Below are 15,598 nucleotides of genomic sequence, written 5' to 3' on the forward strand. Positions count from 1 at the left end.
GAAATAAATGTGCTTATTGTTGAACTGTTTTCCCGTTTCGCTTCGTCTTTTCCTCTATTGAATCTCCATCTTACTTCACGTAAAGGGTTGGTCGTGGGCTAAAACGCCCGATAATTAATCGAACCGTCGAGGCCGACGATAACACCGCTCGGTTATCCCGATAGTACGGAACGGGTCGCTTAAAGTGGCCCGTGTCCGAAGTCGACCTGCGGCGAGGTGCGATCGCCCGGTCTACCCTCCGTGTGGGTACTTAGGTAGGTCGAATTTGGCGAGCAACCCTATCCCACGCGGGGGGCCGATTGGCACGATCGTGGTGAGGCCGAAAGGTCCACCCGTGACTAGTTCCCGGCGTTAGTCCGAGAGGGTCACGACTGGATTGTCCGTCCGATGGGCGACGTGCCGCGATTCGAGTTACGTGGCCGTTCGCACGCCGGCGGGCGCGAATCCTCAACAATATAATGACACACAAGTACCGTTAATGTGGAAGAAAGAGCCTTCTCAATTACTTTCATTTCAATTTCAGAAAAATATAGATAAATCGTTTCTGGCAACACCCAACTTCAGTCGCTCCAGCAGCTGCGTTGCTCAGTCTAGTGTTCATTTTTTTTCTTCGACTTTTTAATGTTAAATTTCACATTAACGGTTCTTGTGCGTAATTTTATATGAGCCCCTAAGAACCATACCGGGCCATCCCATCTTGGTGTACTTTTGAGAAAAAGGGACTCAAAGTTCTCAGTCTCCTGTGTCACAATGAGAAAATCGGAGTCCTTATCACCATCTCCTTCATCGTCATTATCGATCATATCCATCAACTCAGCATCTGTCAGATGTCTGGCCACCACGCTTACATGGAATTATGGGGAAAATGTAGGATGGCCCATTCAGGCTCTGGCAAGTCAGATGCATATTAACAGAGCCAGAGAGGTTTTTTGCTTATATCCTTATCATAATATATTCTGATGGGTTGGCCCATTTTGGCCCTGAAAGGTATCAGTTTTGTGCTCCTGAAGATGGTCATAACTCAATTTCACAAAAAAGGTGGGATGGCCCGGTATGATTCTTAGGGCCTCATATATAGTTTATACATTTTCTGTCAATGTAAGTCTGATTTTGAATCAAAAAAATGCTAATTAAAAAAACAAAAATTTTGATTATTTTATTTCCTTAAAATTGAGATAGCACTGGAACAATTCAAGTTCATAAATTTGTGGACGAGGCACATCGGTGAATATCAAGCAACTCTCTGATATTGCTGACAAGATCATCGAAGTCTCCACCCCACCCACTACCTCCGTCAGTGTGGTCACATCCCAGTTTTCCGGCAACGTGTCTGCACCACCTACATCTAACATGCAATGACTTAAATCCCAAATGGACCAGCGAACTGCCCAAGGACAAGCTCTTATGTGTCATCTTAAAGAAGAGCGTGGTCGTACTTGGACCCGTAAGATCCAGCAAGGGCAGAGACGACAATCCTGTAATCCTGGTGCACAGCGACATGCAAGTGGTGAATGTTGGTATCATTGGCGATTTGGGGGAGAATGCACACAAGTGTGTTCAGCCTTACAACTTCACAAGCCATCCTGTTTCACAGTTTGGAAATTCCACAACCAATGATTAGCAGGTATGAGTCAGTCTAGCAACCAACAACCAAGTCGCTTATTTTTTAATCAGTAACAGGAAAGAAAAACTTGACCTGATTGAGCGAAATGAGATACATTTCTAAATTCAGCAAGCAAAAAGCATTTAAGAACCGTTGAGAAAACCTAGACATCTGAAATGACGCAGACCAATGTAATTAATCCCCGTTGTCTTGCCAGTAACATGTGTGAGGAGTACGATGATTTATGGGAGTGAGACATGGGTACTGAACATGGAGCAGCAACAAAGGCTGGAAAGGGTGGAAATGCGAATGGTTCGGTGGATGTGTGGAGTATCGTTGAGAGAGAGGAAGACAAATGATGATTTGCGGAAGATGATGGGAATAGAGTCTGTGATAGAGGTTGTGAAGAGAAACAGGTTGAGATGGTTGGGTCATGTGTTGAGGAAGGATGAAAGTGACTGGGTGAGAGGAGTGTTGGAAATGAGTGTAGTCGGAAGTAGAGGACGGGGAAGACCAAGAAAAACTTGGCTAAATGTGGTGGAAGAGGAAATGTGGGCAAGGGGATTAAGAAGGGGAGATGCAGAAAACAGGGTAAAGTGGAGAAGATTGTCATGGGGCCCGCAAGGCTAACCCCTGCTTTAGCGGGGAAAATGGCCTTTAAATGCTTGTGTGTGTGTGTGTGTGTGTGTGTGTGTGTGTGTGTGTGTGTGTGTGTGTGTGTGTGTGTGTGTGTGTGTGTGTGTGTGTGTGTGTGTGTGTGTGTGTGTGTGTGTGTGTGTGTGTTGTCTTGCCAGTGGTTAGTGAAAAAGAAGGGTCCCTTGGCGCAGAGTCGCTGCGGCTTTAAACGGCATCAAAATGGCAGGCAGGAGAGGAGACTCGTTCCCTTTGGTAGTGGTCGTTTAACCAATCAAACGAAATCCCCTTCGCTCAATTGTCTTGATGATGCAGAAACAAAAGTCACTTTTAAATATTGATGTGCTGAGTGACTTGTGAATGAGAAAAGGCAAAGCAGTTGATGCAGATGTCAATGTGGCTGAACTCTGTGCTTTTGTGTGTCGGCTCACAGGAAGAGTGCGAGTCGATGGAGCTGGAATTTGTTCTGCGATGACAGTAGGATGAGTTGGATCAGACTCTTTGTCCATGCAGGCAGCTTAAAGTCTGTCTAAACTGACCGTTTCAGAATTCCCATAAAAATCAAGGATGAAGTACTTGTTCTTCTTGGTAATGACTCAGAAAAGGCTCTGGTAGGGAGGTTGCAAAGAAGCACCAACAGTGTCGTTATGAACAAAAGCATGGGTACAGGACAAAATATATTTGGGCAGATGTGTGGAATTCTGCTGAGCTCTGGAGTGGATGTGATGTAACTAACTCATTATCCTTCGGAGTCAATCCACATAATTTGCGTTTACTTCCAAGTAACTCGGTCAGCGTTTTGAAAATTGTGGACTCAAATTGTTGTCCTCTGTCAGTGGTGATAATTGATGGGGCACCAAACACTGCAACCCATCTGGAAGCAAAAACTTTGACAATGGTCTCAGCCGTTATGTCATCTATTGGAATAGTTTCTGACCACTTTGTAAAATGGTCAATGCACGTGAGCAGATATACATGTGTTACCACCAGATGGTGGAAGAGGATTGATTAAATCAATGTGCACGTGATCAAAACAGATATCAGGAGATGCAAAGGTGCCTAATGGTGTAACCTTGTAACGATGTATTTTTGCTCGTTGACACCATAAACAGGCTCTGGTCCAGTTTCTCACATCGTGGTTCATTGCACACCAGATAAAATGTTGAGTCACAAGGTGCTGCTTTGCCGTGATACCATGGTAAAATACTGTAGATTATGCAGGTCATTAAACACGGCCCATCTGAACTCAGCAGGAACATATGGACGAGAAATACCAGTGCATAAGTCACAAGCAATAGTGCCTTCAGAGATAGGGAGCGATACTTCAGTGAACTTTAATTGAATGATGTGGAGCTTGCTCTGAGATGCTGAAGCTTCTCGTCCCCTGCTGTGCCTTGGCAAGCCCTTTGAAAATGAAGGAGGTTGTTCTGTCAAGGGTGTTGATATTGAGCCATGAGAGAGCATCAGCTACAGTATTCTCTTTACCCCCGATATACGTCATGTGAATGGTAAATTGTAAAAGGTGGTTAAGGTGTCGAACCTCTCTTGGTGACATGCATTAACAGCTTATGGTCAAAATAAACACAAAGCTGCCTTCCCTGAAGCACGTGACAAAAATTTGCTGATTGTAAGGTAAACTGCCACTAACTCATAAATGAAGGTGCTGTACCTTGTCTGCTGGCTGCAACCTGTTGGAAAAGGAGGAAATCGGCTCCCACTTCCCTTCCACATGCTGTTGGAGTACTCCTCCAACTGCCACATCTGATGCATCCACCATGATACGTAGTAGTGCGTCTGACTTAGTATGGACAAGCATTGTAGCCTCTGCTAGCGAAGACTTCACTGCGATAAAATCAGCAGCACATTTGTTGGTCCAAACCAGAAGTCTTCTTGGCTCCTTCCCATGCCTTGTGAGGAGGTCAGTTCGTGGATGAAGGGTGTCTGCACAGTTCGGGATGAATCTCCTGTGGAAATTCACCAGGCCGAGAAACTCTCGTGGCTTGTGCACTGATGACGGCTGCAAGTAATCCTGGATCGCCTTGACCTCGTCAGCCAGTGGATGGATGCCATGCACGTCATTCAAGTACCTCAAAAACTGTAATGAGAGTGCCCCAAAAACTGGAATCAAACTCCACTTTATCAATTGCATAACGATCCGGAGCTATTTGACGTGTTCAAGCAATGACTGGAGGGCGAAGCATGTCAATGTGGTAGGTCGGTGGAGTGTTTGACCACCACCACCACCACCTCGTTGTAGGTAAAACAAGTTAATTCTGGGTACTGTTGAAAGATGGTGTCACAACTGGCCATGTGGTTGGATTTAACAAACATTGGACTGACAGAAGGCACATGCAAGGTGATTGAGGTGATACCTTTGACACAAAGATTTATGGTCGAGTAAATGAGCTTTTGGTTTTTCACATCCACCAACAATCCAAAATGCTTCAAGAAATCAGCTCCAATGATAGGGATGGTTAAGCCAGCAATGATAAATATCCATTGGTAGACACGTTTCAGGCCAAGATTGAGCATTACCGATTGTTCACCATATGTGGAAATGGTAGATTTGTTGACAGCTTGGGGAGTAAATGGAGATGGTTTAAATTTGGCCCTAACTGCTGGGGGTAAAACACTGACCTCAGCTCAATTGTCAACTAAAATTGGGTGCCGGTGTTCCTGTCATTGATTAAAAAATATGTGACTTGGTTGTTGGTTGCCAGACTGAGACCTGCTAATCATTGGTTGTGGCATTTCCCGACTGCGAAACACGATGGCTTGTGAAGTTGTAAGGCTGAACACACTTGTGTGCATTCTCCCCAAATCGCCAATGATACCAACATTCACCACCTGCATGTTGCTGTGCAACAGGATTGCAGGATTGTCATCTCTGCCCTTGCTGGTTCCTAAGGGTCCAAGAACAACCACGCTCTTCTTTAAGATGACATATAAGAGCTTGTCCTTGGGCAGTTAGCTGGTCCATTTGGGATTTAAGTCATTGCATGTTAGATGTAGGTGGTGCAGACACGTTGCTGGCAAACTGGGATGTGACCGCACCGATGGAGGTAGTGGGTGGGATTGAGACTTCGATGATCTTGTCAGCTATATCAGAGAGTTGCTTGATATTCACCGAATCGCTGGTTGAAACGAGGTTGTGCTGAGCTTTTATTGGCAATCTTTGGAGAAAAAGCTACTTGAGTTTGTTATCCTCCAGATTATTCTCACCGAACAATTGTCACATCCTTCATAGCAATTTAGAAGTATTATGATCCACCAGCTCTTCCGAAATAAGAAGTTGATGCAATCGTTTTTCCTCTGAGGCAGATATGCGGTGAACGAGAGGTGCGTTGAGGGAGTGATATTGTTGCGGGGCCGGATATCAGTGGCGAGCACGACCAGCGAGCAGTAGAGCAGTAGAGTCGTCTCCACCGAACACCCGGAATTTAGGTCGTGACCCTCGGATAAGTCCGGAAGGCACGGGTCCCTTACACGCTTACAGGACCACGAATCGCCAATAATTCGACCGCATGGGGTAGGGTTAATTGCCAAACTTCAATATACCTAATTACCCACGCGGCAAAGCTACCGGGGAATTCACACGCTCGACAGACCTCGAGTGGGACCAGCCGTTACCGTGCCCGAACAGTGTGAGACCCGAGCGGATGGTTACCAAGGCCCGCCGTTCCAAATTAACAATTTACTGCATCGCTATTTCTCAACACGCACCGTGCTAAGCCAATAAAATAAATGACAGGGAATGATCTGGGACATTCAACAATAGGAAAATTTATTACAATAATAATCGGGGTGGGAAGCACGTAAGGGCAGAGTTATCCGAATATCAGGCAGGCAATATACAGTGAGCAACAGCACTTGACAATTCTACTTAAGAGACGAGGCCCACACACACACACACACACACACACACACACACACACACACACACACACACACACACACACACACACACACACACACACACACACACACACACACACACACACACACACACACACACACACACACACACACACACACACACAAAAGAAACGGACCCTATCGGGTCTTTATTGAAGGCTTCCAGCTCGAGGAAAAGTGAGCTGGAGGCTAGAGCCTGTACTTGGACCTGTCCGTCTCGTGCGGTCTTCGATGATCTGGCTCAGTGGCGGGACTCAAACCCGCAGCTTTCACGTGGCGTCAAGGATGAAGGCACCAGGACTGGAGCGGCAGATGCCAGCACGATCCGGATGGCATAAACAAGCGACGAGGCAGCAAGGCAGGCGAAGCAAGTGATTCTCCTCAGGCTCCGACACACAACCAGGCTCCGACGCCAACACGAGCATAAACACACATCCAAAGGGAGCCTGGTCTTTTTGTCCGCTCCCTGAGTGGGGCGAAGCCTCGGTGTCGGACGCTCTGTGTGCGCTTGGTTGGACAGGGATCATGTGTGTTGACGCACTGTGAAAACTCCAACTGAACAGCAAGGGGAGCCTTGTAAAGCGCTAGTTCAGTGGAGGAGTTGTGAATGGGAACACGCTCTTCGCTCCATCTGAACAGCAAGGGGAGCCTTGTAAAGCGCTAGTTCAGTGGAGGAGTTGTGAATGGGAACACGCTGTTCACTCCAACTGAACAGCAAGGGGAGCCTTGTAAAGCGCTAGTTCATTGGATGAGTTGTGAATGGGAACACGCTGTTCACTCCAACTGAACAACAAGGGGAGCCTGGTAAAGCGCGAGTTGAGTGGAGGAGTTGTGAATGGGAATGGCAGGGTGGTTGGTTTGTCGGATCTTAGGATTTAAAGACCTGACTATAAAACAACTTCGCAGTGCAAGTACACTTAATTACCCATTAAACAAGGTACGGGACCCTAACTAGAAACACATACTTACTGACATAACTGATCTATAAGGACTCTGGCTGTTGTGTGCGATGGGTTCCCGATTCGTAGCAATATGGTCTTTCAGTGGGTGGCTCAATTAGAATGCTCTGCACCTCGTGTGCCACCTCTAGCTGAAGAGAAGCCACAACATGCAAATTTGGTCTCCTGTGCTGTGATTCCTTGGGTTAGAAACTATGCATTCACTTGAGAGAACCATATGGTGGGATCATTTGCCCAAAACAGCTTCAAGCTAGCAGCTGTGATGGGAGATGTGATGAAAGGAGGACTTTCATTTGACATGATGGAATTTGTAATGAATGACCCACATCGAATCATCTCACGTTTGTCAGGAATTGATCATGTCGGGGTCACCAATTGTGGTTATTATTCCTTCTAGTGTGCTGGATATGATGATGGTGTTTAAACTAGAACAAGAGAAATCTCTATTCGCATTCAAAACGCAATGACAAGTTTTAAATGAAGTCTGGTTGATAGTTCATCCTCAGTTGTCTTGCCAGTGGTTAGTGAAGAAGAAAAGTCTCTTGGTGCCGAGCTTCTGATGCTTTTAATGGCGTCAAAAATGGCAGGCAGAAGAGGAGACTTGTTCGCTTTGGTCATGGTCATTTAACCAAGCAAACAATATCCCCTTTGCTCAATTGCCTTGATGATGTCGAAAAAAAGTCACCATTAAATATTTATTGGCGTGCGGAGTGACTTGTGAATCAGAAAAGGCTTGTAAGGAAAAACTCGGGGGCTTCGCTCGTGTCATGGTGACACGTTCTTTTAAAGATCACCTTGCAATGTCCTCTCCATCCATTGGCTCTTTGGAAAACCTCCACCGATTGGATGCTCATGCTCACGTTTGCTTCATTACAAATCGTAGCAAAAATGTAAAAAAAAAATTGAGTCACTCCAAAGCCCTCCCCAAACTCACAATGGATGGATTGGCACACACGCTACCTTGCCAACTGCGTGTTGTCTTGTGTGTAAGTGGTGGATTTGTTGTGGGTTGGTAAGAGAGATTGGGCAGGAATTTGTAATTTGTTCAGAATGCTGCTGATAACTTGTCAGCACTTTGCGAAAGACATTGGATCTTTAACTTCCAACAATAACCAATGGTGGCAGATGGGTCCTCAGACTTGATGGCCATCCGCGCACCCATTTGTGCCTGATACACCATGAGGGTGACCGCTTCAAAAGTCAGCACCCACTTTATTCGAGGTTGGGGATAACAGGGTCGAGATTCAAACCCAGGCTACACAGCTCAAAAGCAAGCAAGTGTGCATTCATCTCGACTATCCTATCCTTCCAAACCTATGGCACTTCTTCACTGCCGGGCATATTTGCCACAAACAATGAGCGATTCCTTTTCAAAAGTTCAAAAAACGCTGAACATTTGAAAAGGGATTGCTCTTTATTAGTCACAATCATATAGGTTTTGGTTAACACAAAATTGCCTTAGTGTAGTTAGTTACACGTGTGCTTTCAATATCCAATTTTTTTTGGAAATTCGTTTTGAAACCAAATTGTATTAATTTTATTTAATTTGCAAAATTCATAAAGATTAGAAATTACAAATTGTGTCAAACGGTCTTTGAGAGCTTATTTCAAATATATGTAGGTCTTCATGTTTGAAATGTTATCATGTTTCCTTTAAGCTATTGCACTTGTATACTGGTATTGTACTTACATACAATGGGTTACACAGGGTATTGCGTATAACCGTTCACTTCACAAGATTAATTACAAGCAGTGGACAAAATCTAACTCGCTTTGTTCAAGGTTGAAGTCTGTAATGCAAGGCAAGTTTTCATCCACAGTCACATTGGAACCTTCACTTTCGAGGTTTTCATTGGTGGTGAGGGAGGGTGGTTATTCATCGAGTTCCACTTCAATAATTACCTTAGTCACCGAAGGTGGACGGAGGTTATGTTTTCACCCCTGTCTGTCAGTCTGTCTGTTTGTCCGTCTGTAAGCAGGATATCTCAAAAAGTTATGGAGCGATTCGCACGAAATTTGGTGGACAAGTTGGTGATTTTGGTGGACGAGGTGACGAAATTTGGTGTTTGACAAGGACAGATTGATTCGATTTTGGTGACGATCTGGATCCGAATACGAGAATTGTTTAAGTGCTTCTTCACCATTGTGAGATAGGGCCAAAAACGATAAACAGTATAGCACGATATCTCAAAAAGTTAGAGATGGATTTGGCCGAAACTTGATGGAGAAGTTGGTTCGGTGACAAGTAGAAGGCGATTTGATTTGGGAGGTCCGGATTCAGATCTGGCCTCATAGTGGGATACAAACCGTAAACTTGTCAGCCTGGCGGAGGTGTGTGTGCTCTACTGAGTGCGGTTCTAGTTTAGGCATATGTTTTCGATAAAATGATTTTAGGTGTGTGCCTTTTTCATCGCTTCCATGATTGTTTTGCCATCTATGTATTGCGTATACCCATGGAAAATGGGGAGTGATCGGTGGGGTGGTTGGGCTCAAACCAGTGTGTACATGGCATGTAGGGTCGGGGAGGTGTTCAAAATTTCCACATTGTTTGTCTTTTTAATGTAACACCACTTTTAGAACTTTTTGATGTTAGTTCAAAAGAAAGGGAATAAAGTAGGATAATGTGATCAATTCTGAATATTCTGTATATTTCATGTGAATATTGTGTGATGAAGTCATTTGGGTGGCAAAGTTCAAAGAATACAAGTGGAAGGAAATTAAAAGGGGACAGAATGAAACGAAAGACATATAAAGAAAGACAACCAGCCTTGGTGGTGCAATTGCGAGAGCTCCTGCTCTGAGTCGGAGAGGTCGGCGATTTGAACCCTTGCTGAATATCATGGCTGAAGATGAAGGTGGTCATCCTTCAGGGGCAGACAGTGATTCAGGGCATCAGGGCCTAGATCAATCAGGGCAGACAGTGATTTTTATATTAAAAAAAGATGAAAAGCCAAATTAATACAAAATCAAAAAAAAAAGAAAAGAAGAGTAATCTGAGATGGCAAAGCGTCGCCAGAACTTGTTTTGTGTGGTGTTTGTGTCCGTGACATATGGAATTTATAAGAGACATAACTAGAACTACAACTTTATAACTGCTGATAGTGATGACCGGGTACCAAGACGTCCTGCTTTGATCTCACAATTGACCCTGACCCATGATGTTTATTATTATTAAATTGAATTTAGAATGGGATGAAAGTAAATTCAATTCAAATCAAATGGAAGACCAAAATAGGTATAAGTACTGCATTGGAGTAATCAGAAGGATCCCAAACAAGCAAAAAGCAAAGATCAAGTAATCCTTCCCCACGGCAGCTAGCATAGCCGCGGTCGAGCTCTGGCCTTCTGTGTGGCAGGCGAGCTCTCTCCGGCTCTCTCCACACGAACGTGCGGTTTGCGCGACATAGCAGGCAAGGCTGCGCCTCCAGCTCGCGTCTCCTTCGCGACGCCCGGACTTCCACGCAGCTCCTTGGCTTCTGGCTTCCTCCCGACTCCCCCAACTGCCGAAGCAAAAAGCTTACTCCTCCCACGGGACTCAGCACACAAACTCAGCCCTACCACGGGTCTCTTTACGAACTCTTTTTGAACAAAGAAAAGATGTCCTCTTTATCCTTTGCACCCCTCCGCCGCAGCTGGCGCGATTCATGCCGTCGTGATCCACCCCCCGCTCAGCCACGGGTGGGAGGGAGTTGCTGACGTCACTGCAGGGTTCTTCTTCCTCTTCGCAGAAGAGGGGGAGGGACGTCTCCATTGTTCGCTCCCTAACTATTAAATCGATCCGCAGCGCATCTAATCGATTTCAAAACATTTAAATAATGGAAAGTGAGCTATCTTGGGAACATGCACTTATCGACATGGCTGACTAAGGGAACCTGTATGTTGTGTGTGATTGAATTCCAAATTCGTAACAATATATATATATATATATATATATATATATATATATATATATATATATATATATATATATATATATATATATATATATATATATATATATATATATATATATTGGTTGTTTAGGTTTGGTTTCCAAGAGGTAAATGATTCAATTTTAACAGTTTCTACATTTGCACTATGTAACTCATGAGGTTGGTTTGTAGATTTTAATGGCCACTCTATTTCAACCAATAAGTTAAGGCCTTCAGTCTGGTAAACAATTGTTGTTGCCAATTCCAGCACAGAACAATTGGTCTGCATTTGTGGCACAAGATAATACAAAAATAAGAATAAAATGGTTCAGGCTATCCACCAGGAAGGATCACAAGATGCTGACGTTTTTGGCTTTACCCTTCATCGGAACAAAAAACTGGTTGGTACCTTGCCAAATTATATATGTTCCTCATGTTTCTTTCAATTTGTGATTAGAAAGCTTTTGGCTGAGCAGAGAAATAAGATTATTACGGAAGGAGTGGTGTGTGTGTGTGTGTGTGTGTGTGTGTGTGTGTGTGTGTGTGTGTGTGTGTGTGTGTGTGTGTGTGTGTGTGTGTGTGTGTGTCAGCATGTAATATGAGGTCGACATAAAGTTTTTCATGTGAAATACATTTTTATATATGGATGCCTTTTCAATCCGTCTTTCATGCTGACCTTTTAGGAACTTTACAGAGAGGATGCAGGATTTTATCTGTCTCGGCTTCCAGTACCTATACAAAAAAAACAATGTTTGCGCAGCTGAGAATGTCAGAGATGGACTCCTTGCCCCGTGCTGCTGTTAATAGTGGACTTCGACTAAAGTGTGTCTATATGCATTTGTGTGTGCACATATTGGAGGACAATGGCAGCACCCTCATGTGTGGAGTAATGCCACTTCCTGGTAGGTTGCCCCCTCCTTAATCACACAGCCTCAGAGGACACCGCTCACATGTGACTATCATGAGCTCCAAAACAGGTCGTCACACAATGGTCTGTTCTTGTAAAAGACACTGTGGGATATTAATTGGTGACAATTCTGGAAGTTGGGAAACCCTACTTAATATTGTTACGCATCTGGCAACCATATGCATTCAAATATACAGATGTCCCAAAGGTCAGTTATTCTGTTAAGTACATGTGAGACAGGTCCCTTCCTTTTGTCTCGTAGGAGAATCGAGCCTGGTGTTGACTTCATGGTTAGGGCGGCGGCTTGGGATCTGAGGGTGCTGAGTTCAAGCCCTATTGGCCGCTGAATGAAATACACCAGGAGGTTGACTCGGCCTGTTATCCTTCCGAGGTCGGCAAAATGAACACCAGTGCACTGGTAAGGGGGACTGGTGCATGAGAGAGAGAGAGAGAGAGAGAGAGAGAGAGAGAGAGAGAGAGAGAGAGAGAGAGAGAGAGAGAGAGAGAGAGAGAGAGAGGGAGAGAGAGAGAGAGAGAGAGAGAGAGAGAGAGAGAGAGAGAGAGAGTCAAAGGTGTGCGTTGCGATGTCCTTTTCGGTAGGTTATTACATCCAATGAACCGTCCAACAAACCATCTAAGACCATCCAACAAACAGACAACACCACTGAACAAGTGCTTCACTCACCTTACCAGCAACTCGCTGTCCGAGGCAGAATCTCTGGCAGTTCCTTCTCGGCCTCCACAAACTTTGTAACTTCTTTTTAATGAGTATGAGCACGCATGCATTGGGGGCGGGGTTTTCCCGGCATGGCCGAAATCCCACCCAGAAAGGGCGGACCCATGGGAGCCCCATCCAATCAGGGCAGACAGTGATGTCTGTTCCACCGAGCTCCCGCCCCGTTCAGGGAGGTCTATAAAAGTTGCGGCGCCATCCTCAGCGGAGAGTTCTGTGGAGAGGAGTCTCGAGAGTTCAGAGGGGGCTCGTTCGTTGGTTCTGAGTAAGTCTTGTAGGAGGCAGGAGAGAGTACTTTTAGAGGAGCAAGTTGGTTGGTGTGCATTCTACATTCGGCTGGCATTCGTGGAGTTTTCCTGGGTCCCATCCGTGACCCTGATCTCCGCCCTGGGACTAAAAACTGCCCCGCTCGGTTTCCTCCATAGGCACGAGCCCCATGTGTGTGACTGTGGGCCGAGCCTCACGACCAATAGCAGCTGCCGCACCGCAGAGCCCTCCCTCCCTTCAACATGCAGGTACCCACGTGAACTGTGACGCCCAGCTTGTCTCTCCCTCTCTGGCTGCGGGGATCTTTCAATAAATTGTCTGAGTGTGCGGGCCCATCTTAGAAGTAGAACTGTTAAGTGTTTTTGAACATTGTAAATTCTTGCTTGTATATCCACGAGAAGTCTTGCTCTGCGTCTTCTTAATTGTAAATAAATTACTGTAGAAATGTTCCCAGTTTGTTTCCGTCCTTTCTTTCATTGGTCCAGCATAGTTCGGATCTGAGTTTAGGATGGTTTTTATACCCGATAATCTGCTCATCCTAGCCGGCACAGCTTTAGCAGTTCAGCTCGACTGCACCCAAACCGGTGTTGGTAGTCGGTAGTTGGAACTCTACCGGTCGGTAGAGTGACCCAGTTCGAGCAAGACGTGTCGAGGTTGTGGTTCCCTTATAGTTGAAATTGCGTAGTTAATTAGGTAAATTGGTTCTAGACAAAAAGACCCTATGCTACGCAGTTGAGATATTGGCGTCCATGGTTGGTTTAGCGAGCCACCGGCTCATGGAGTTATCCGAGAACGACGGCCTACAATTCCAGGGAGTCTGGTGGGAGACGGCGTAACCTCCCCCCCCTGGTGGTCGCTCGTGCCGCCGACCCCCGGCCCTCAACAATATGCTATGTTTCACTTGCCCTGCTTACAAACTACCAGGGTTACATTTTGTTACACTCACACTAAACAGTGCAAAGTTGATTATGCTATATCTGAGAATTCTTGTCAGACCCTCATTAAATGTCGTTTCCAAAGTGTTATGTTCTGCCAACATCATCACCAGTCCCTCCCCCCCACCCCCACCACATCCCTCAATCCAAACTCTCTTCACCTCCCTCTGCCATTATATGTGTACAGTACTGTAAAAGTTTGGGTTCTTGCAATTACAGTATATATTCACACTTTAAGGATAATCGATTTCCGGTTTGGGATTTACTACATGTAGATGTCAGATCGACAGTTCATCGGCACGAAATCTCCTGGACCAGATCCATGTTTTACCGTTTTAATTACCTCCACCAGCGAAGTGGGAGGTTGTTTTGTTTTCACCCCTTTGTCTGTTTTTTTTGTGTTCAGGGTATCTCAAAGTTGTGCACGGATCCAGATGAATTTTTGTGGACTGGTTGGGTATGTGACAAGGATGAACGGATTAGATTTTGGTGAAGATTACTGGAATTCAAGTAATTCTCCACCATTGAGAGATAGGGCCAAAACCGATATATAGCATTATATTTCAAAATTGTATTGGGCCTGATATGTTCTCATGGATCAGGCATTAGGTGGCAGAGGTACGCACTCTACCGAGTGCTCTTCTAGTTGTCATTTGTTTTGTCCAATATTCTGTGCCAAACTGTACCTTCTTGTATTGAATCATTGAGTGGGTCCCTGGTAAAGTCCAGCCTACTCATGTTGCCTCTGCCTCAGTTTTCACTCCTTTTATCCCAGGCAATGTTAGTTCTGATCCCTCATCTTAATCCTCCCCCCCCCTTTCAAAGGAAAAAGAAAGAATAAATAAATAAAAACTTCACTCCAAAAGAAAGAGCAACATCAGTAAAAACCCAAATCTTCCTCCCATGCTCATTTACCCTTTCATTACCTATCTCTTCTCCTTTTAAATATCCCCCCAAAAAATAAAACACCTCTCCCTTTGAAAGCTCTTAATAAAAAAAACACATTTTAAGATGAATTGCTCTCCTTACTACTCCATCAGCAACAACCCATTCATTCTTCTTCAATATCTATTCCTTTTCTTTTCCACAAGGGATATTTCCCAGAACCTCTTCACTCAACACTTACCTCATCCACCCTCTTGTACCTACAGCTCCATTTTCGTCCATGCCTCAACCAAAAACATTTTACCACCCCATACATAGAGCCTGTTTCCATATATCCAGTTTGGTATTCCTGAGATTTGTTTTTCAGAAGTTATGTGCACACGACACTAAACCCCTATGTCAGTACCACCCATTCCCCCCACAAGGTTTATCACCCCCACCCCACTATCCTCCTTTCAACATTCCTGCTTTTCCTACCAGCAGCTTTTCCTATGTGGATCTCAAACATCTGAGGCCGCCGATACAACCTGACAAATCTATTTAAATGAATCCTTCATTCCACAGGACGTCCCTTACACCTTAGTGTCTCTCCCTGGCTGTGGTCTACTCCGGTTTGATCGACCTGAACCCCCATCCTGCTGGGAGTCGCACTGGACTGGCGTTGGTTCAGCTGTATTGTCAGTGCGAGTGTTTGTCATACTTGGGCACTTTCTCAAGGAGATTCTGGGTATGACCATGCTTTGTCTGGTTCTTCATCTATGACACGTCTGACTAGGTCACACCTGCAGGAGAATAATTCTCCTGCCAGTGCAACTTAAAGAATCACCAGAACAAACAAGCCCCCTCATGA

General features: G+C 45.0%; 1 protein-coding gene across 1 annotated transcript in view; it reads left to right on the forward strand.

Annotated features, from left to right (window-relative positions):
• LOC147021819 (uncharacterized) overlaps positions 1-15,598 on the forward strand; it is a 389,465-nt gene that overhangs the window by 280,107 nt on the left and 93,760 nt on the right. The gene's annotated exons all lie outside the window — the stretch shown is intronic.

Source organism: Eptatretus burgeri, chromosome 8 (assembly GCF_056783735.1).
Source record: "Eptatretus burgeri isolate ZD-2024b chromosome 8, Ebu_testis_v1, whole genome shotgun sequence".
Lineage (NCBI taxonomy): Eukaryota > Metazoa > Chordata > Myxini > Myxiniformes > Myxinidae > Eptatretus > Eptatretus burgeri.